This window comes from Syngnathus floridae, chromosome 10 (genome assembly GCF_059516105.1).
Source record: "Syngnathus floridae isolate MCC-2025c chromosome 10, RoL_Sflo_1.0, whole genome shotgun sequence".
NCBI classification, from domain to species: domain Eukaryota; kingdom Metazoa; phylum Chordata; class Actinopteri; order Syngnathiformes; family Syngnathidae; genus Syngnathus; species Syngnathus floridae.
In genome coordinates this window covers 13168005-13188877 of record NC_142422.1, presented here as the reverse complement: position 1 = coordinate 13188877, position 20873 = coordinate 13168005, and the positions used below count along the sequence as shown (strand labels likewise).

Sequence of the window (20873 nt, the reverse complement as noted above, 5' to 3'; positions counted from 1 at the left end):
TTTTCTTCTTCTGATGAGATATAGACAATTCTGAGTGCTTCTTTGAGTGTAAATTTCGACCATATTCTTGTGAGAACAGGCTCAAATCCATGCGTGTGCGCGCACGCGTGCGTGTGCGTGCGTGTGTGTGCGTGTGTTTGTGTGTCAGTCAGGGTGCGAGGCATGCTGGTGTGATAGCGTTTATCACGCTTGAGCATGAAGTAGTGTTAAACTCTGTCAGGGTAGTCGTCCTCCACCAGTGTGTGTTTATGTGTGTGTTTAATACGAGTGTGTTTTCCCTCCTCGTGAGTATTTTTTTCTGGTGTGTGTTGCCTGTCCCAATTCAAAGGCTGATCGCACTGACTGACAGAGACGAAGGTGCCGGGCAGTAGATGTTCATCTTTGAGGAAAAACACCTTTGAGGGGAAAAGAGAGGGGGAGGACGAGTGGGTGGTGAGTGTGGGTGAAAGAGAGAGCGAGAGAGAGACAGACAGAGAGACAGAGACAGAGAGAGACAGAAACAGCGAGAGAGTGAGAGACAGAGCGACAGGGAGACAGAGAGACAGAAAGAGACACACAGAAAGGGAGACAGAGAGAGAGAGCGCGAGACAGAGAGCCAGCGCGCGTGCGAGAGAGAGCCAAACAAATAGAGAGAGAGAGAGAGAGAGAGAGAGAGAGAGAGAGAGAGAGAGAGAGAGAGAGAGAGAGAGAGAGAGAGAGAGAGAGAGAGAGAGCGCGCAAGAGAGAGAAAGACAGTGAAAGACAGAGAAAGACAGAGAGTGAGAGCGCGCACGCGAGAGAGAAACGCACTATTGGGCAAGTGGAGGACGCAAAGTGGATGCAGCCGAAGCAGAGAAAGTGCACGCGCCCAAGTCCGAGTGGATGTACTACTGCTACGGACGGACAGACAGACGGACGGAGCAACACATGGAAGTACGCTGAACGCGGAGAGAGCGAGCATCTGCATCCCCTGGTGAGAGAGCGGAAGAGCAAGCGAGCGAGCGCCGCGCCGCAGTGAGGCGGGCGACTGGCGAGCGGAGTGCGCGAGCACAGCCGAATGAGTGTGCAAGTGTGGACGTATTTTGCGTGTGTCCCGCTGTCCCGTGTCGTGGTTCGCCATAGTCTTCAGACTTGATGCGTGCGTGCGCGCCCCCGTCGGCAACATTGGTATTCAGCGGACAGGAGGTCGGCGATCTCACTGCGCCTTTCCCCAGGACGGGATCACAGAGCGGGGATTGTGCGAGGCACCGGGAGCCCCCCTCCGATGGGTGAGTGAGTGCGTGCGTGTCTGTCCTCCCTCCTTCTTCTCCTCCTTCATCATCCTCCTCTGTCGAGTGATTTATGATTTTTTTTTTCTTTTTTTCCCCAAGCGTCAACCGGTGTCTCCGCTTCTGCCAGCTCCGCTCCCCGTCCTCTTCGCCCCCCCCCACCTGTTTGCCTCCACCCCATCCTTATTTGTACTGGTCTTCTCAGCCATCCTCCTGTCCTTTCCTGATGTCATGTCCACAATGTCCTCTGTCCAGTTTCCGCACGCATCCCCATTCCGCTCTCGATGCAGCCGTCCTCGTTTTCTCTTCTGATGCCTCTATCCGAATGTCCGGTCCATTCATTCTTATGTCCTCTGTTCAGTCTGATCTTGTCAACTCGACTCTTCTCCACCTCACTGGTGTCGATTCTCATGTATTTTCCCAATGTAGTCACCCTCATGTATGTCCACGAATGATGTCACCATCCTTGTGGCTTCTCCTGAGGGGTCCACCCCCACGCATGTCAACATCGTAATGTCTTTTCCGGAATTAACCGTCATCTCCTGTTGTATCTCTTCGGGATGAATCCATCTTCGTCATCCTCCTTACGTTTCCTGATATGTCCACCCTGGTGTCCTCTTCTGATGCCTCCGCCCTCATGTGCTGCCCACGCCGTCCGCTCCTTCCCATATCTTCTCCCGCTGTATCCATTTTCCTTCCTACTCCTGATGGTCATGTCCTCTGACATCTCCTCTCATGTCCTCATCTAATGAATCCCTACTCATGTGTATTGTGCTTAATCCATTCTCAGGCCCTCTGCTAACGTCTCCTTCCTAATGCCCTCATCCATTCTTGTGATCTGCACGTCCATATCACGATACTGACTGTGTTTCCCTCTGTTCAACTTTTCTGTCCGGCCTCATCCCTCTGTCTGTCCTGTTCCTATGATTGGCTGTAAACGGCTCAGTTCAATTTTCGTGCACTCTCCCCACTTCCCAATGATGAACCTGCCCTCCCCCTCACATTCTTCAATTTCTTACTTGGGCTCCATCAACCCTCATCTTTCTCCTCCTCATTCTCATCTCATTCATAGCCGACATCTCTTGGAGTGTTATTCTCATGCTTTCTTTCTCTGGATGTGCATTCAAACAGAGTACAGACGCGCCAAACACGTCACCAGCGAATGAATAGACGACTGTGCCAGTGTGCGTGTGTGTGTCAAAGTACTGCGTGTATTTCTGCGTGTGTCAATCATTCAGATTGTCTTTCTTGTGCCTGTGCGAGACAATGCAAAGAGGTGTTTTCAAGCCCAGCTTGCCGGATTGCAAGATCAACACGTCTAATCGTCTCAGGCGTGACACCTGCGACACAACACACACACACACACACGCACACACACGCACACACAAACATGCACACACACGCAAACACACACACACACACACACACACACACACACACACACACACACACACACACACACACACACACACACACACACACACACACACACACACATACACACACACGCACACACACGCACGCACACACACACACACACACACACACACACACACACACACACACACACACACACACACACACACACACACACACACACACACATACACACACACACGGACGCACGCACACATGCACGCACGCACACACACACACACACACACACGCGCGTGCGCACACACGCTCAAGCACACGCGCACGTACACACACGCACACGCACGCACACACGCTCAAGCACACGCGCACGCACACACACACTCTTCTCATGGCCATCCCATTTTAAACGGTCCTCTGCGAATCTGGCAATCCGTTGCAGGGTCACGTATGTCCACATTGCGGTATCGATCGGTGTGTAGGTCGAATGGACTCCACTGTTCTTTTCCCACGTGGGCCATCCGCTATACTGGACACTAACAGGCAGCCTGGAGGAGATGATGCAGTCGGTCCCGGCGAGGATTTCTCGCTGGCTACCAGCGCTTGTTGCTGCCTCAGGATTGCTTGTAGACATTGAGCAAGTGCAAACTGTTGCATAGTAACAAGAGTGGAGGCAACCTGTTGCGGGAGCTCAAATTTGACATCCGCCGGCTGACTTGAGCTTGTGTGAATAAACCGATGGATAGGGCCTGATGAATAATAAAAAAATGTGTGTGTCTAAGCTCCCCATCTGCGATCGACTTTCATACCTGTCAGCTTCCCTCCGTAACCAAATGTCTTGGCACCTTATAAAAGGGCCACCTGATTTGTGACAACACAAATAAGCGGTTCAAAATGATGAAATAACGATGAAGGGAATGGAATTAATCACGGCATTTAATTTGCGCTTACAAAATATCGCTTGTCAAATAAGTGTAGCTCATCAACTGCACCGCACACATCAAACGCACATTAAAGTTGCAGTTTCATGGCAGCAACTTGAAATTGTATTTATTATAGTGGCAATTGAAGGGATTTTTTTTCAAAAGTGTAAATGGTTCTATTTTAGTCAGCCGTGATAACAGTTGCGCAATTATGTGCTCGACACGTCCACATGATGAAGGATTTGCACAAAACCCGAAACTTTAAAACCTGCACCTATACTTCAACATCCCAAAAATAATTCCATTAACCTTATTTGCCCTTCTTTGTTCTTGAGATTATTTTCACACTCCACCACGCAAACCAGGCATTTTGTGACTCTTAGAGGATATTATGTTTATTTAGTGAAGATAGAAAAAAATATGCATTTTATGGATGCCAAGCGACTGTCTGGCTGCGAATATACAACAAGAAGCGTCATGATCAGGTGTGAGTGTATCAAATTCAATGCGGGCATTGAGAGGAGGAAGTGACAGGGTGGAGTGTTTCCAAAGTGAGACGACTGAAGTGAGCGGAGATGTGGGGAGGAAGTGGGCCGAGGCGGCCATCGAGGGCAGAGCAGCCTGCTAACCTTTCATACGCTTCTCCATCCAGCCAACACGCAGGGTAGCCTCAGCATGCCACTTCAACGTTAAAAGTTGCCAATAAAACCAATAAAGGCCATCACAACACAACTAGAGACGCTTGAGGGAGGAGTGGTCCACTCAGTCTAGCCGAGATGTGATTAATAAGACACGGCTTACTGTTTCCAATGTTGTGTTCTCACGTAGCCCCGAAGGAGCCCAAAGGAACCGAAAGGAGCCCAAAGGAGTCTGAAGGCCATTGGAGCTCCTCCGGGGCCGCAATTGGCCAGACCGTCAAGTAAGCGTTATAACGTGTGCTCCTCATGTCTCCTCCATGTGTCCACAGTCTTCTCCAGATGTGAAGAAGGTGGACGCAGCGCGCAACGGCAGCCCGCAGCCTGGATGATGGCCTGCTAAACCGCTAGCGGCGCAATCAAGGAGGCCCCTCGGAGGAGTCCGCCATCCGGTTCGCCTGTCGAGCGGCTTGTCGGGGATCATCGCAGAGCAAATAGGCCGCAGTGATGCCCCGGCGAGGCGGCAGCGCCTTCGGACATGTCCGGACCTATCCCCCGGATATCCTGTTGAGATTGCAACATTTGGCCGCCGAGCTTGTTTTCCACAAGGAGTAATTGAAAATCCACTTATCCCCCACCTCCCCACCAAGAAGACTTTGTGTCCCCGTTCTCTTGTCAGGGCAGAAGGACAGCTCAATTTTATAAGGAACAATTTCATCCCACTTTTTCCCCCGCCCCTTTTTCTCTTAGCCTGTAGTTTTCTTTTTATTGAGATAATAGACTGTCCGAAGAACATAACGAGCAGGTACAAAAGCGAGAGCGACAAATTAAGCAGCTTCTTGTTGCTGTGGATGCGCTGGAGAACGGGAGCGTATAGAAACCTGCCGCTGGAAAGATGACTCGGTAGACGAACAAACGTGCTGGGCAGTCGACTCATTGTCATTCTGAGCGTCGTGTGAAGCAGGAAGGAGGAAGAATAAAAGGCATCGCGAGGAGGGGAGGGGTGAGGCGACGGCGGCAGCCCTGTTGTTTTTGCAGCAGGCCTGCCCGCGCCAACAGAACAGGTGAAAGGCAGGAAAGAGAGCAGGTGTGCCCAAGCCTCCTCTTCATTTGTTTGCTGTTGACCTTTTTACCCCCTCCCACCCCCAGTGCCCCCCCATCAATCCGAGGGATTATTTTTGTTTCATCGCTCAATAAAGACGGAAGCCTGCAAATTCCTTCATTGTGTCTCTTGCACGCGCCCCTGCCCTCGCAGTCCTAAGTGACACACCATGCGGCCCTGTGGCCCCCTCTCGGCCGCCCCCCTTGGCTGAAGCGCTCAGAAAGCTCAGATCTCTGTGCCAGATCTCCCCCTTCTTCTCCTGCTGTGACGCTTCTGATTGCCGTCTTCATTCCTTCTGTGAGTAACAACCTTCCTATCCCCGTTCTGCCTGTACGGATGTGCGCTGTTGTTTTGTTTAGTTTGTTGACAGCAGGGGTTTGCTTTTCCTGCGCTTTTCCTGCTCCGGGCAATGTGAACGCATTTGTGTATTTGGTACTGGGCCCTCAGTCACAGGGAGGGCGCTAGACCGGGGCTTTGAGGGGCCACAGCCTCCTCAAAAGTCTTTGTACACACCACTCAAGGCCATCCAGCATTTTCTTTGATATTCTAAAATATATTTAGCATGTATCAGTCAAGCCCCCCTTTAGCCCCAAGAGGGGGAAAAAAATCTGTTCCCAATACCGCCACTATCACGTTGCAATTATAGAACCCATCAATCGATGCAGGTCACAACTAAGAGAAAAAAACGTGCAACAGTGAAGTAGAAAACATCACACTTAGCTAAAATGCCAATTATTAAATGTTTTGACGTGTGCAGATTGTGACAAACTTGCTTCTATTGTGGTCCCACCAACAAATCAGAGGGCGGAAAATTCTTTGTCATCGATTTAAAACCTGTTTGGTTAAAGAAACAGCCTCGGTCATTCCTTAGACGAACATGGCGACAAATATAAGATGAAATCTGATTGGGCACAAAGAAATGTTACTTTAATTGCTTCAATTGACCCGCTTTGTGTAGCCAATTTCAAAAATTCCAGTTTCAATTTTAGGCATGCTTCACAAAATGCCTCCTACTCGGAAGGAAAATGTCACACCGCGGAAGTGGTACTGGGAATGTAGTATTAGTGCATTTAATTTGGTACATGTGCGAGTAGTGGCAATGCACAGTATCAACCATATCAATATTGGTATCGGTGCAGCCTGCCTTTTGATTTCATACGTGATTGACTGCCCTTCATGTGGCAAAGGGCAGCGATAGTCGCTGATATGCTTCTCTCCCCCGCCTACTGCCCGATGACTGCTGGGATAGGCTCCAGCACGCCCGTGACCCCTATGAGGACAAGCGGTACAGATGATGAATGGATGGATGGATGGATGGATGGATGGATGGATGGATGGATGGACGGATGGATGGATGGATGGATGGATGGATGGATGGATGGATGGATGGATGGATGGATGGATGGATATTTCAAATATGTTTTGGGCATTTTTGGTGGGGTCCAAATATAGTTTATTTTCACTTGCGAGTTGAGCGTAAATTAGCATTCCTTGATCAAATTCTGACTGTCATCCAAGAAGCCTCTGCATAAGGCCAACAATGTTTCCAGCATCTGTTTTATTTCAGCTTATTGGGATCTTGAATTAGCCTTTTGCCTTCATATTGGTCCTGAGGTTAATGTAGACTAATTAGTGGCATTTCCCCCCACAGCTTCTTTGAGCATTTCCTTTTTTATGATCTTCTGTCACAAAGGATAAACCAGCTGATGAGAGAGAGCCCCGATTCCCCGACTCGTACTATGCCGCCTCCGTTTCACACCTAAAAGCGTTGCGCAATGCTTCCGCCTCCTTTGGTTTACCATTGCATCCGATGCGAGCAATGACGTCGTCTCGCCTGGGACATGTGCACATCTTTATACACTGTCACAGTCGCATAGCTGCTCCCGCTCCCTTTTTCCAACCACCATACCCGGGAGACGCTCAATCAAGATCGTTCCGTCAAACAGACCAATGAGCTGCGAATAACGCTATTACGCCGGGCTCCAGCTCGGAGTGTCACGGCGACGGAAAGGTTGGGAGGGACAAGCAAAAAAGATGCAGTGTGTGTGTGTGTGTGTGTGTGTGTGTGTGTGTGTGTGTGTGTGCGTGTGTGTGTGTAGTGTGCATGTGTGTCTGTACTGTATTAGAGGGGCCCTAGAGCAGCAAAAGACCTTCCATCCATGGGATCAATGTGATGGCTTTAGCGAGGCCTCGTTTTGTTCGCACTGCCGCTCAGCCTCTGACAACCGAGATTATTAAATAATACCATTTCTGCAGCTGCACATTGATAACACACTGCTACAAACAGCTTCTGTTTTGCCAGGATGGAAAGTGAGTGTGGGGGGTTGATAGTTGCCTTCAAAGACATGTTTGGCTTCACAACGTGGTTGACAAACAAAGTAGCCTAGCAACAATTGGAACAATTTCATATTTGATACAGAGCAGCAAGCCATTTTGGCTTGGGCGTCTCTCTGACTATCTCGACTGAAGCCTATAAACGTGATCTGTCTGCCCATAAGGTCTAAGCAATGACTACCTCTCCTGTTGTATATTTAATACAGAGCTGTGATTCAATGAAGGTTTGTGGCTGCTATATGCCGTTTTCACATTTTTATCGAGAGTGTACTCTGTCCAATTCTGTGACATTGACCCAATCAGAGCCATTGTGCTGATTTAGCGCTTGCGAGATCGTTCTCGTCCTTACTTCAGGTGCAGAAGTTTACAATGAAAAGCGAGTGATTGATTTGCACGTTTTTTTGTGTGATTTACAACATTGATCTTCAGAGAAAAATTGGATTTGAAAATATTGTCTTGGTGTGTAGTCTTGGCAAAGTGCTAGGCGCTGGGCATTTTTTCTCTCTTTGCTGTATGACAATGACGGCGCATCCATCTTGTAGTCTAGTACGCCTCACTAAGGTTTTGACCTTGCCGTCTAGTAAAAAGCCGAATCGGACAGTATTTGATGAATGTTCCTCCAGTACGTCAGGAGTGGGGAGGGCAGCTAGAAAGTTGCGACCCGGGTCCTTGGCGAGAAAGCACGCGGAACCCGCTGAACCAAATATCGAGGCTTGTTCCCCACCGCGAGTCCTGTGAGAAGGAATCACTTGCCCGCTGAGATGAAGATTAGCTCTGCAAAATGCAAGAAATTTACACGCACGCAAAATTTACAATGACAAAATCAATGCGTAACGTCTCAATTTAAAGAGACATGGCATGGAAAATGTGGCGATGGGAACAAAAGCAAAATCTTCCCAAGTTTAATTCAATGAGGCATGAAATCATGAGGTTGGGGGTCATTTGAGGTCATGGGCTGTGGACTGTATTTTTAGCGTTTTTAGTTTAGTGACAGCTTTTCCCAGCATCCACGGTGTCCCATGGAGCGTCTCATCTCCATAAAGCGCCGCCTGGGCGCCTTTCGTCAAGCTGAGGCGAGCCAGCAAGCGGCGTGTTTGAGCCTCCTTGCTTGGCGCCTTCAATCCTCAGGTGCTTGACCAGTTTGCACTAAAGCTTGGCTCATCATTGCCTAATGGAGCAAAAAAATAGAGCCCTATTTGCTTAGCTGTTTGTCCATTCCTGCCTGCTTTCAGAGCCTCAGGCTGAGTGGGGGAGGAGAGGGTCTGGGTAGCGAGTGCATGTGTGTTCGTGACCATTGTGATGGGGGCTTGGGCTTGAATGGACACTTGTTTTTTCTTTTTTATAAATGTTCTCCCTACTGAGCTGTTTGGTGGCTCGTAAAGAGATGGCCGCTAATGGCCTCCTGCTTAATGGACTCATTAAGATCGAATTGTAAGAAGATAAAAGCAATGCGAGTAGTGTGTGCCTGGCGAGATCGTTTCTTGCGGACGGAGGAATCGTCACGCCAGCCGTGTTGCTTGCTGGCGTTTTCCGCTGTGTCAGCGGCACCCGCCACAACTTTTGACAGCGCCCCGTTTTTGCGTCATCGCGATCCTCGACGGGTATCCTGACTCTGCCACATCACCACCGTGTGACGGGAGGTCACTCGGGGGCACCGCAGAGCGAGGCCAAAAGGCATTCTGGATGGCCTGGCGTGTTGCTTCACCGTGGCTCAAGTCTTTCTTCGTGCAGTCCGGAGGCTTGTTTGCTTGCGTCGGTCGCAGCTGCGGTGTCGGATCACCGGGGGATGGTCATTTACATGATAACGAGAATAGCACACTGCACAGAGCAGTTTAAAAAAAAAATGACACCCAAACATACCACGACGAGCCACATCTGTGGCATTGTAAGAGGCTTATTGCATTTGGGTGCCAGCATAACAGCCAAATGCTGCTTCACCGTGTGTTTGCTTCAAACTCTGAAATGAGTCTGCAGACCTCAATCAGATCAGTCAGCTAATTTTTTATTTTGTCGCAAAACTGTGTGAAAGAGGCATAACAGCACTTGTTGGCGTTGACCTTTCCTCCAATTTCGATTTGTTCTTCGTTCAAAGATGCGCCGTTTTGGAGCATATCTTCATTTCGACCGGGAAAAAAACCCAGATCCCAAGGTGACAGCGCTTTCCCTTTAATCCAATCAGCATTTTGTGCAAAGCAAAGCATGTCGCCGTAAAATGGCATCCTAGCAGGGGGCCGCAATAATGCAATCAGTGATCAAACCTGACGGTCCCGCGGGGGGTACTACAGACAAAGGCAAATCTGGAGAGCAGCCTCACGCTTTGATCAGATACCACCACACTCTTTGCACCCACGACACGTCTTAATTGATTCGCAATCGAAAGCCACACATAGCGGCGGGTGCATGCAGCCTTCTCCATATTGCAATTGTTGCTCCTGACTGTGTCTAAGCGCCACTTGTTTGAGCCTCGTATCATAATTGACGTTTTGTCACGGGGGTCGTCTTTTATTTTGTTGTGACTAAAACCGCTTTTGTTTCCAATGGCCGCAATGACCACCAGGCGGCGTAACTGAGTGATTTCCGTCTCCAGATCAAATGGAAACGCTCCTCTAAAGTTAAGATGGAAATTGACTTTAGAATTGCTTTCACCCAAACGGATGGCTTTCTGGAGTGCCTGGCCACCCATCAAGTGTGAAATGAAAGAAGCCACTCAAAATGAGCCATTTTGCATTTTTGACACCCAAACAAATGAACGATTTGGCGCGTTCGCATGAAAGACGAGTTTCTTGTACACTTGCCGTTGACGTCGGTTATGGCCGTCGCAAAACAATTGTGGGCGTCCTTCTTCATACTTTATTTGCGCCCCTCCTGGCACATTGCGTCGCATTTTCACCGCAGCTGTGATGATGACAATAAAAGTGCCCCGGCGGAAACCTTTATGTCCTCGCGGGCCAGTAATGAAAGCAGCCACCTGAGAATTATTGTGCCATACTTGAATAAATAAGACGCTATCTAGTCAATTTAATTTCAGATAGGTCGGTCTGGCAGAGACACCATCCCTCATTAAAGCACGTAACAGCTTGATTGCCTTTTATTTTCTCTCCACCCTTTGATTTCATTCTTCGCTTAGTATTTGTGTGCGAGATGTGTTTTTGCTGCCAAATTGCATCACCCGCTCCCAATGTTTTTGGTATTTTTGGAGCGTGAGTCAAGATGCCGCAACGGGTTCTGTCGATCGGCGATATTAGCGCGTGAGTCACATCCATGGCGGCAGCCTCCGTCCAAATGGCCACAGGGCGGCAAAATACCGGCCCACTTTTTTGGTAATTTCAATCGGGTCAGCTAGCCTCGAGTAGTCATGTTCAGCCCTGAATGACTCCAAGATTTTTTTTGATTGTGGCATCCGGTGGAGGCAGAGTCAACTACGCCCCCCTCAGAAATCTGTGTAGCTCCAGTTAAACCTCTCCAGCGAGTATAGTTGTAAATGGTTTTCTCAGCCTCCTAAAGTCTAGCCCCGGGAGCGAAAGAAAATCCCAAAGCCACCCCTGGTAGTGACTAACGCAAAAGCAGTCAGCAAATTGCGTGTGTCTTATCCCGAGAGCCGCTAAGCGTCTGGTATTAGCTGGCAAATTGGGTCTTTGCTGTAGATTGTGGCCTATTACATAGCAGGTGTTGCATCACTTCACTTGATTATGCTCAAAGCCCCAAAGAAGTGATTTGCGCCTCTCGCATCCAGCCGTAATTATTACCTCATAAAGGTAAACACTTGCTTGTTTGAATACCCGAGGGAACATCGAAATTAAATTGGGTTTGTTTGTTTGTTGTTTGTTTTGAAAGTTGCGTAAACCCATTTTCACCCCGGCTTTTGCTCTGCTATGGTTCTGTGGATTAGCAAATGGCTGCCTGCCTGCGTCTGCTCGGCAGTCGATACTTAATGGCGCATTGCTTTATTGAGCATTTTTATGGAAATCAAAAGTATTGAGAACTTAATGTCGCCGTCCAATGAAACTACGCGTCCCGTGATTTTTTTTCCCAGGAGCTACGTATATAAAATGTTTTACAGCAGCACATTTCATCAAAGCACGACACAAGCGACATTTAGCACCAAAGCCGCCAATGAAGATGTTTGTCTAAGTTTTGGTGGTGTTAGACGCTTTTGAATGGTTTTCGACGGCAGATCTTACTTGCATTTTCATCCTTTTTTGGCGCCAAACTGTCCTAGGCGCCGCTTGAAGATCACATCGTCTCCTTTTTCCAATTGTGGCCGCTCACCTCGCTGCATCATGATGATGGCTTTGTAGTTGGCCGCCGCGGGGAGATCTCCCTCCCGCCGTCGACAATAACAGCGGCGCCTCGTAAAGGGATAACCTGCCTTATTGCTCGCCGGATTTACATAGAGCAGGTAATCATGGCGGCCGGCGGCGCTGCGTGACTGATGGCGGGTGTCAGCCGTGTGCACGCTGCTTGTGTTTTCATTTGGATGCGCTGGCCCGCCGGGCCATCGACGTACCGCTCGGCAGATTGGCGTGGATTTGATTGGCCGACTGCCTGCGTGGAGATTGGGGCCATTTATCTCAACGCTGTCTTGACTTCCATTTTCCTGTCATGAGTGTGAAAGTCACGTTTCCACCAAGCCGCTCGCAGGACTTTGTCAGGGAACGCTTAGTGGAATTTGTCATCGGGTTAACCTGCGTTGAGGTGGCACCTTTGACATAGTTGACGCAACCAATTCTGTCAGTCAGCGGTTGCCGATTAGTTAGATGACGATTAGTTCCAGTCCCAAAAGGTACAATTATGTGGTGTTTTCCTTCCCAAAGCAAGCCACACCATGACTAATTCATACTCATTTACCTTCCCACAATGGCTTTAATATTAAAACGGCATTGTACAATAATCCAGGCTGAAAGATGCTAATGAGCGGATGTGTGCGTCCTCTGAGGCTTTTCCCCGCCAGTGGATGTAAAAGCAGAGTGGGGGCAGGCGGTTGGGGGCGTAGTGTGCGATAAGCGATAGCTCAGCAGAAAAGGTGTAAACTCCTCTGGCTGTTGGCTGATTTAGCAGGCTTAGGTGCAAGCGGTGCCTTTTCTGTCCGACCTGGAACGGCAATGTCCACTCAGGGCTTCTGCGGTCCCGGCCCGCAACACATTGATTACCCGGTGAGAGCGCGCAACACCTTTGACCTCCTTCAGCGTACGTGCGCACAGCAGGAGACGAGAAAGAAAGAAAAAAACTGGGGCGCTTGCGTTTGGTCTTGCTCTGATCTGGAGCCAAAATCGGCAGAGGTGCGTGCGCATGCTGGCAGCTGCTGATCTGCATGAGAGCCTTTGCGGGAAATCAAAACTGGCGGCGAGACAGGTTGCAGTCGACCCAGCCATTATGCTAACTCGGAGAGAGCAAGAAGACTCGGCCCCTGGTTTGAAGTGGCCCGGTCCCTCATTGGCATATGATGAATAAACATGATCAACGGTTGTTTTCTGAGCTCTGCACAGTGTGACGCTCATTAGCGGCAAATTGATAAAAACAGTGCGTCCAAGAAACGTCTGTCGGCAACTCCCGCAGGCTCATTCGTCAAACTGAACCAAAGCAGCGAGAAATCATGGTCATGGTGAAGCATCATGTGGCTCGGGTAAATTCCTAGACTGGCTCTTGAAGATGCGCTTCAAACATCACTTTAGAAAATCTTTCCAAGTTGACCCTTGCTAAGTGCGCCACTTTCAAACACGGGCGACGAGGTGCAGGGAAGGCCGCTTATGTCGAAGCTTTATTCGTAAGCGGCCACCTGCCACGCTCGGAGGCCAGCGGGAGTTTTCAACATGACCCGTGCACTCAATTTTTTTGTGAACCGATGTTTTTCCAATTTTAGTGTTCGCAATTTGTTAGTTTAATAATAATAACACACTTCTTAAACGTTTAATGCGATTAAATCCCATGCGAATTATCTGGGGGCGGGGCTCTGCATTTGCTTATTTCAAGTTGTGCCTCCCCACGAATGCGCATCCTTCCTTTGAGCTCAACTGAATACAAACCCGAGCGGCGTGTCGCTTTGAAAGCGTTACACGAATCACTAACAGCCGTTAAGACTTTCCGAGGCGGATCGGGGTGGAGATGAAGCTGAAAGGGAGATGGCGGGAGCAAATGTTTTTTTTTTTTACAGGCATCCGACACCTCCCCCATAATTGCGGGATAATCCTTTTTCATAGAGTCTTCCTTCGGCAATGCGTGTTGAAAAAGCCTTCCCGCTCTTCAAGGGCACGCGTTCATAAACAGTCATCATCTTGGCGAACCCACGTTAATGAATTGAAAGGGCTCGTCACGTGACGCCCAGCCGGCCAAAAAAGAAACGCGCAGCCAAATAAATCATGCAAGCGCATCCGTCACTGCCGCCCGCCCCGGCCCAGCCCGGCCAGGAGTTATTAGTCAAAGTTGCGCTGGCGGGCCGACGTGCCAAAAGAAGACTTTGTGCCGCTGTTGCTCATCCGGCAAGTGAAGTCGTTTTAAGTGGTAATGACACATGTCCCTTCACGTTTGCCGTTTGGCTGGCTTGAAATGCCGCCTGAGAGGCCTGACCGCTGGCCGCACTGCGCGCTGCCTGTCCGTCAGTCCGTCCTTCCTTCCTTCCTTCCTTCCTTCCTTCCTTCCTTCCTTCCTTCCTTCCTTCCTTCCTTCCTTCCTTCCTTCCTTCCTTCCTTCCGCACAACCATCTATTCGTCCACTCTAGCTAATCATCCACCAGTATTCATGTACGTTATTCATCCACATGCATCACCCGTCCATTTACACCCACCTGTCCATCATCCATCCGTCCAGCCGTGCTCATCCAACTCGTGTGCCAGATATGTTGAAGAAATGCTAATGGAGTTTGAACCCAGTCAGGTTCTTAACACAGTAGTAAATATGGCGCATCAGCATTTAGCTAACGGCGTGGAAGTTAGCCCAAAGCATCAATGCTTTCAAGGTTAAAAAGATCCCTTGCCTTCCCTATCAACCATCCACGGCATCCATCTGTGACCTCATCCATCCCTCCATCCCGTCCGTCCATGCCCATCTGCACTCATCTCGTCTTCTTTCTCTAGCAGAAGGCAGCACAGGTGACATGCAGCCTGCACGGTGTCATTTCACACGACAACACACCATGTCAGGTGCTAAACCTTTCACCTTTGCCTTGCTGGACGTGCCTCGCGGGGTCTACCTGGGGGGCGTGTCCTGAGCTTGAAGATGCTCAGGACCACCTGTTACTTGCAGCAGATGGATTGAAAGCCTGTTTCAATTCAAAATCTTGGCTTTAGCTGTGAGTGTCCAAGGGAATGGAGCATTGATTAGGAATTGATCCCCTATGTGAACCACTCGGCTCCCAATGGCCCCAGTAACAGTGACAAATGGGCCCTTAATGTCGTGACATTTGATCATCGTAGAATGCTGCTAACGAGTCTCCAAAAAAGGTACCGCAAGGTTTGCACGGGGGGCTCTGCATAGTCATTTTGTCCCGCGTCATTGTCATTCTTGTCCCGGTTGCACTTGCGGATAGCACAAGCCAGTTAAAAGGAAGCAACCTCCCACTTTGCGCCCACCACCCAATTGTTGCGTCATTTACAGAGCGTGACGCTTTGCTTTCTGCTTTCTGTTTCTGGCAAGGACTGTTCAAAGTAAAAAGCGTCTGGCAGCGTGCTAATGCAGCACCGGCACCGCCTTGTGGCTTTGGCTCTGTTTCGTAACATCCATCCAGGCCGGCCCTCGCTCTTCACCAGCTATCTTGTGCTATATCCCAACAAGCGATGCTATCTGACTTCCCCGTGGAGAATTCCTCCTCCAGATAAATCCACCAACCCCTCTCGCGACCCTCGCAGTTCGCTTTCTCTGCTACACCATCTTGTTCCCATCATTTGTCGCAATTCTGCTGCCTGCTTTCGGTCACACCTGCTTGTGAACTCTCTGCACCGGCGAGCATCTGAGCAGAACGGACTAAACTGGAGTGTTCCGGTGCGCCGACACACACTTGAGAGTTGAGTTCATGGACAAGTTGGCTAGCATCATGGACAACTGGCTAGCATTTTGTCGCCATGTTGCCACCTTGTACCCGCTTTGCCTTTCTCCTGCTTGCTTTCCTGCGTATGCAAAAACTATCAAGTCTGATGTCTGACCTTCCAAAAGCAAAGTCGCTGTCCTTGGAGTGCAGTGATCAACAGAACAAATCATGTCGCAAATATAGTTATAGTTGCGCTTCACTTTTTGCTCCTTCACATATTCTTCATTTCTTCTTTGTTTTATCAGATGACTCAATTTGCAGAATCAGAATCACGTCAAAATGGCAAGACGCCCACTTGAATTTGTAGTTGCCAGGAGTCTTGAAATCAGCATTATGATCATGCTAGCGTCTTGCTGTGCCCTTTCACATTTTCCACCCCCCCCCCCCCCCAAACAACATCCAGGCAGGAGCGGCCCAGCCTGCTTCCCTCTGCCTGCTCGCCCGCCATAAATGGTGAAATAATGGCAACCACACGCTATAAATCAAGACAATTGAAAAGCATGACCATTAGCGGCTCCCGTCACTTTTCTTCCCTCCCACGTTTCGGCGCCCTTCACCTTTGTGCCAAGAGTTGAGCAAGGGAGGAAAGGGTAAGCATTAGAGAATTATTTTTTCGTTGGGGGCAGGGCCACTGTGCCATCCAGCGAAGGTGAAAGATGATAAAAATCGCAAGTGCGGTTTCTTGCGTAGCCGCACATTTCAGGTTCTCCTGGAAATGATCACCGTATTTTCCGGACTATAAGTCGCTCCGGAGTATAAGTCGCACCAGCCATAAAATGCCCCAAAAAGTGAAAAAAAACATATATAAGTCGCTACGGAGTATAAGTCGCATTTTGGGGGCAATTTATTCGACAAAATCCCACACCAAAAACAGTCATGAACGAGCAACAACAGGCTAAACGATAGCAACAACAGGCTAAACGATAGGTATGCATGTGACAAACACAAACAAAGAGCTGAGAACGGGCCTGACGTAACATATAGAGTGATTAAGGACAACTATTACATGAATAACATGTTTATAAAACCATCAGTGTCACTCCAATTCATTAAATAGCAAGAACAGGCTAAACGATAGGTATGCTAACGTGACAAACTCAAACAAAGAGCTGAGAACGGGCCTGACGTAACATATAGAGTGATTAAGGACAACTATTACATGAATAACATGTTTATAAAACCATCTGCGTCACTCCAATTCATTAAATAGCAACAACAGGCTAATCGATAGGTATGCTAACGTGACAAACTCAAACAAAGAGCTGAGAACGGGCCTGACGTAACATATAGAGTGATTAAGGACAACTATTACATGAATAACATGTTTATAAAACCATCGGTGTCACTCCAATTCATTAAATAGCAACAACAGGCTAAACGATAGGTATGCTAACGTGACAAACACAAACAAAGAGCTGAGAACGGGCCTGACGTAACATATAGAGTGATTAAGGACAACTATTACATGAATAACATGTTTATAAAACCATCGGTGTCACTCCAATTCATTAAATCCATCGATCGTTCTTTGTCAACAATGGGTGCGCACGGCTGAGGGCGCTTGCATTTCAAAATATTCCACAGGCTCATATAACGATAGATAAACTATATTTCAAATAACTATAATACAAGCCAATAATATTATCAAACCATCCGTGCACTTTAATTCCATTAAATCCATCGATCAAATTCCTCGTCCTTTGTCAACATCGCCGCGCGTACACCCTGACGTCAGCCTCGTCTTTATTCCACAGATCTACTATATAACTATATTGTAGCGTTAACAAAGTACAAGGATAGACGTGGGTTTGGTAAACGGCTCTTTATTAAACAAAACAAACTTCCAAGCGTGTGGCGGCGTGGACTTCCAGACAGACCGGGCGTGCGTAATGGCCATGTCCGAGCCCCGCGCACCGTTCGCGGACAGCCACTCGGCCGAGCGCCGGCCCCCGACTCAGTAGAGTAGGACCGGGCGTGCGCAAAAGCCATAATAGTTTTTCAAACCTTCTATGTCACTCCAAATCCTTAATTCCTTCAAACTCTTTGTCCTCCGTGTCACTTAGAAATGATCACCGCTAATGATGCCGGTAGTCCTTATGTGGGCACGTTTGTATATAAACAACCGCCGCGCCGCGCTACTGACGTCACTTGAAATAGTAATCCATTGGTACATCACGGTTCTCCAAACTTTCTTTCTGCTGCTTGATTACTGTTTTCAGCTGCATATTTTACAACTTGAAGTTTGTAACCTGCAAAATATGAGTTTCTTTTTGGTGCCATTTTTCTTGATGAGTCACGGCCAACGGTGAAATTTAGAGCGCCCTCATCCAGTGTCGTCTGAAAATATAATTTTTTTTGGTTGTTTTATCAAAGTCAAAGTCTGCTTATCGTCGATTTTTTTTTTATATACTAAGACACACAAAGAGATTGAATTTACGTTTCCACTATCCCTCGGTGAGATAGTACACATATGCATACAAGCAACACAAAAAAAACCCAAGAAGGCACAAACAATGAATAAATAAGAGTGTTGAATAAATGATAAATAAACAATAATAAATAATAATAATAAATATAAGAGGAGCAAAAATGGAGCAAGTGTACATACAGCAGACAGTGGACTTGGATATGGTGCTTTAAAGTGTTAATTGCTTTATTTGATGTTTTCTCTATTTTTTATGTTTTGAATATGTTCAAGATAAAGATATAAAAGCATGTGAAGTGATCAACTATACTAAAAATAACATGGGAAGTGGTCAACTATACTTGTAAGTGATGTCTTAATGATCAAGTAAACATTTGTGAAAAAAAACATATATAAGTTGCTCCTGAGTATAAGTCGGCCTCCCCACCCAAACTATGAAAAAACCCGCGATTTATAGTCCGGAAATTACGGTACTCGTCTTAGCACGCGTGAAAGGGGCCATACTGACTCCTCACCAGCTATGTAGAGGGGGGACTTCTTGAGATGTTAATTGTCAGCTCAGGATTGAATGAAACCTGTTTGAGACAGCACAAAAAAACATGGTAGCCATTTTGATCTGTTTGGACTTTTTAGTGGCTGCTGGTGTCGCCTGCCCAACACAGTGGCATAATTTGCGAGCCGGGATTTGTGCCTATGACGGCAGGGGAAAATATCCTTGTGTCAGCACATCTGAGAGGCATTTGCATGTCTCCCAGGCTTAAGCCAGGGAAATACGTATCGGTGAGACAGTAACAGATCGGAAGAGATAGACGAATGGCTGGGGCCGAGCGAACGGCAAAATTGCTGGTGAGAGAAGCGGTGCATTAAATGAGATATGACAGCCATGTACATTTTCGTATTTGATTGTCATCGCGATGCGCAGACGCACAAATGTGCGCGCGGGCACCGATCCAGAACGCCAGTTCTTCTGTGACATTATTGCGCCAATAAAGGCCAGCGCCAAGCGAGAGATTCTGTCTGGGTTTTGGTTGCCATAGTGAAACACCAAAGATGGAAGCAGTATTTTTTATGACTCAAATGACAAACAAGATCTGAGTGATGGAAGTATATTGTTTTATTGGTGTCCAATAAATAAATTCCACGATGATTTGGGGGGAGGGGGGGGGGTCCGTCTCTCCTTTGGAAGCAGTCCATGGAGCCCATGTTGAGCCCATTCTAATAGTCAAGTGCTGATTCAGCTGAATATCGTCCTGCCATCCAACGTGAAGGTATTACCATAGGAGCGCTTGCGCGGCGCGCGCCCGCCTGCCACGCTGTGTCGTGACACTTGGTGACAGAGCACGACTAGTCACGGCGCAAAAAGGGCACGACGCCAGAGGTGCTGACGGCTGTCATGTTAATCCGCCGCCGCGGCTACCGGGCTCGCTTCTTCCCGTGGCATGGCCGGACACGTCATTTAATTACAAACTTGTGGTGGCACACATGCACAAGCGTGTCATGAACTTATTTTTAACAAAGACATCCGACGGGAAAGTAACGCACATATGCAACATTTAAATGAATTGACGTCTGGGTCTACCAGCAGGTTCATAAACAAGTGCACTTTATGCACAAATGGGCTATATATTATTTATTGTTATAAAAATGCATTTGTAAGACTAAAAGTCGTTGCCCCAATAAGTCCTTCATGAGTAATAGACGCCTGCTGCTCTCGAGGGTTTTGAACACGAATGCTCACCGCCGCTCACTAGATGAAGAATAATAATATTTGAGTTCATCCATTTTTGAAAAATGCATTTGTACCAATGAAGGCCTCTCACCTACCAAGCAAATGATGACAAATTCTTGACTTTTTTTGTCACAGAGTAAATGAATGCCCCTGGCCATGATGTTGTCAGGGTCGGAATGGAGCAGCGTGACCAAATGCAGCTTGGACCAGGGTTTATTAAGGGAAAAGGTGGTTGGAAGAGAGGAAAAGGGGAACAAACTAACAGAACCGGTAAACTGACATAACTTAACGGACCGACCGACAGACTGGCTAACCGAAACAGAACTGACAAAGACAGGAACCAAAAGAACCAAGAACAACATCAAACGTGAAGACATCAACGAACCTACCGGGGAGTGAGGGGCAGACAGGACTTAAATACAAAACAGGTAACAAGAGGCAGGTGACTGTGATTACATTGATTGAGGTAACACAGGAGGGGAGGGGCGACGCGAACAGAAACCATGGTAACAGACATAATAAAGCAACCGGGGACGAGTTGTGACAGATGTAAGCTAATCGGTTACAATATTGGCACATGTTCCTAAATGAATGGCCTCAGACCAGTATGAGGAAATACAATAGAATAAATAGAACAATAAATAATAAAATAGAATAAATAAAAGGCCTTCTCCGAATAAAGTACCTTGTGACACATAACTACTTGGCAGTTGAGTAACCGTTGTTGATAACCCCTCAGCCACTATGGAAGCAAATATGATGTTTGAGTATTATCTAAATGCTTACAAAAAAGAAAGACCTCCTCAGATAAATACCTTCCGACGACTCAACTGCCTCTGCCATCATTATTTCCGGATGGTGCAACATTGTAAAGAGCGCAGACAGTCCGGTAGCAGGAGCGAGATTGCGTTATTGACCTCCGCCTTTTTTCTCTGTGGATAAACAGGTAACGGGAGGAAGGAAGCGTGGGGGGGTGGGCGTTTGCGGAGTGCAGGCCCCTCGTAGACACTGTGTGTGTGTGAAAAGGAAGACTGCGGTTGATGAGAGCAAGACGAGGGAATCGGAGATGAGGGAACAAGGGGGA

General features: G+C 48.0%; 1 protein-coding gene across 4 annotated transcripts in view; it reads left to right on the top strand.

Annotated features, from left to right (window-relative positions):
• Positions 1-513: 513 nt before the first annotated feature.
• The window catches only part of grik5 (glutamate receptor, ionotropic, kainate 5), an 82225-nt gene continuing 61865 nt past the window's right edge, over positions 514-20873 (top strand). Inside the window, exons 1-3 of one of the 4 annotated variants that reach the window (XM_088387250.1) lie at positions 516-952; positions 1194-1247; positions 4512-5578. The gene's annotated coding sequence lies outside the window, so the exon portion shown is untranslated. Of the gene's footprint in view, positions 1248-4511; positions 5579-20873 lie in introns of all 4 variants that reach the window. The other 3 variants (XM_088387252.1, XM_088387253.1, XM_088387251.1) reach the window with 3 other exon arrangements.